The 2,617-nt window shown below is 49.5% G+C and overlaps 1 long non-coding RNA gene across 1 annotated transcript; it reads right to left on the bottom strand.

Moving 5' to 3' along the window:
• Window positions 1-581: 581 nt before the first annotated feature.
• LOC118159657 lies at window positions 582-2,064 on the bottom strand. Its single transcript, XR_004747193.1, has 3 exons — window positions 1,789-2,064; window positions 1,649-1,713; window positions 582-1,542 (listed from the first exon to the last, which is right to left on the bottom strand). It is a non-coding gene; the product is annotated as an uncharacterized LOC118159657 (long non-coding RNA).
• Between the last annotated feature and the right edge of the window lie 553 nt (window positions 2,065-2,617).

The raw sequence follows: 2,617 nt of genomic DNA, 5'->3' as shown, positions 1-2,617 counted from the left end.
CAAAGACAGCACAGGGCTACTCCCCCTGTCCCACAATAGGCAGCCACCCCACCACCCCGCAGGGCTGCCCCCACCCTCCGATGGGCCGTCCACATCCAGCAGCCAACTGACACGGGAACAACCTGCCCCCAGCCCCTACCCCCTCCACACCCACCCTGCTACAGAACCTGCACCTGCACACATCATGACAGCCACTTCCCAGCACCGCAACCACCGAAAGGGGTGCGGGTCAGAAAGCAAACTTTATTAAACTGCTCTGCAGGACTCCCAGGAGGGGGGCTGCGGTGGGGTTCCCAGCCCAGTAGTTCTCCCCTTCCCCTGGCGGGCAAGGCATCGAGTGGCATCCGTCTGTCCATCCCGAGGTGGGGAACGGATGCTGGAAGCAGGCTTCTCACAATCGCTTTTGGTAGTTGTGGAGTAATTGCCTGAAGTAACTAGGCAAATTAAACTAATACTCACCTTTTAAAGAAAACGTACAGCAATGAAGAAGCTTTTAGGGTGGAGGGTAGCTGCGCTACCTAAGCGTTCCCCAGGACTCCAGCCTTAGATGCTATCGCACAAGGGGAAGCTGGTGTGCTGACTCTAAAGAAGAGGACGGAGCAGAGAGCGCAGTGGAAACACCGTGGCTAGGCTCTGCGACCAGACAGGGACCCTATAAAGAGGCTCGGCCAATATAAATCAGTTGGACTTCAGGTAAAAATGCTTTGGGAACCAAAATACAGCCCTAAATGTCCTCTAGGACTTTCTGTGCAACCACAGCAGTTCCTGTGTAAAAAGGTAGTTTGTCTTGATCTTTATGTATGGCAAAGGCATGGGCTGAGTTAATGACAACAAAAACCTGCTTATTAGAAGCTGCTTCTCAATGTTTCATGCAACTCCATACATATTAGCTAATGTAGACTAGAAGTTCAAGGATTCACAATACTTTATCATATATCACTTATGTGAATTTCATTTATATACGTATCTGCTGCACCAACTTAAAACCCAACCCCACACTCACCAAGGCACAACCCCAACCCAAATACAGACACAGCATTTCAGCCCCAACACAGCTTTGGGACCTGCTGGAAAGCAGGCTTCATCCTCAGCGAGACATGCTCAGCCTACACGGGACGGGGCCTCAGGCACCTCTTCACCTGCAGAAACGGACCGCCATCAGAAACTGCCACACCAGTCCACCTTTTTTCTCTACAACACCTTTCTCAAGAACAATGCAGCATTCAAGCGACCTGCTTTGCTCCAATTCTAAAGACTGATGTTACAACCCACCTTGCCTGTGGCACCTGATAAACAGAACAGAGCAACCACAGCACTTGGAAGCCATAACTGCACATGCCGCTCCTTGCCGCTCTCCGGTCTTATCTCAAATCATCAGCCACTTCTGTGGAGAGCCTGCCATGGCACCCACAAACAAGACAGAGACCTTTCATAGTCACCTCACGCTCCTTAGCCATTCCACTCCAACCAAGCTCATGACCAGCCCCCTTCTTATGCAGCTCTTCAGAATGCAGTTTGCTCCTTTGAGCCTGTGTGAGACACCTGTGAAAGAAAAAGCATAGGGCAAGGCAGAATCCAAAGCCAAATCCAAAATCCAAATCCAAAGCCACAGCACAGCTAGGATAGTTACTCTCATCTGCTGCCTTACCTCTGCCCGCTCACCTGCCCCTGAGGCAGATGCTTCCATCTGCCCTCTTAAGCCAGCTACAAGACCTCAAAAAGAGAAAGAGGGGACACTTAGAATGACAGGGAGAACCACAACTCAAAAATAACTGCTGCATCACTCACCTTGCCAGAGGCAGCTCTGGCTGTGACGTCCTAGGTCGTAGGCTGCGTTTCAGCTTCAACAAATGAAAACATAGCCAGAAGATAATCATTCAGCTGCCAGCATTAGCACCCATCACTCAACAACACAGGGACCCCATTTTTTATTTTTATCGTTTCGGAACAGCAGACATCTTCCCTCAGCACCTCACAAGGAGGCCAAGCCAGTCACCTGGCTGCTAAATGAAGGCTTGACAGTTCCAGAAGGCGCTCATTCCTTTGACCGGTTCCTCCCAAGGTTTATCTAAGTCAGGAGAAAAAAACAAACAACAAAAAAGAGCACTCCACATCTGCGAGCTTACCCCTCCTCTAGCACTGTTAAAGCACTATGCGAACAGCTGCTCGCAAGCAACTCAAGCCTCCCTCTCCGCATCTGCCAAACACTGCAAACCCCATAAGAAAAACGCTTCGGAAATGAATTCTCAGGCAAGAGCTCCTGATGAAGTCCACATGACTTCTGCAACAGCAAGGATGGAAACATGCGATCTGAAACCAAATATGATGCACAAGACCTGAAACGCATCTGCACTTTAAGCTGCGACTGCAAGTCCAGAAGTGCTCAGATCAGCCCTACGATGATGAAACGAGCATTTAGGACCTTAGGTGTGGCTACCAAGTTGCCCATCTAATCTGTCCAGCGGAAGAAGGCAATGAGGAGATCAAGACAAGATGAATATCAAGACACGATGAGCATGTAACATATGATGATCTTGTGAGGAAACATTTGATACAAAAAAAAATACACAGAAGTAGTGAGCTCTTTAAGCTCCCACTGCAAGACAAGAGGGGCTCA

This window comes from Oxyura jamaicensis, unplaced genomic scaffold (genome assembly GCF_011077185.1).
Source record: "Oxyura jamaicensis isolate SHBP4307 breed ruddy duck unplaced genomic scaffold, BPBGC_Ojam_1.0 oxyUn_random_OJ71495, whole genome shotgun sequence".
Lineage (NCBI taxonomy): Eukaryota > Metazoa > Chordata > Aves > Anseriformes > Anatidae > Oxyura > Oxyura jamaicensis.
This window is presented reverse-complemented; position numbering and strand designations above follow the sequence as displayed.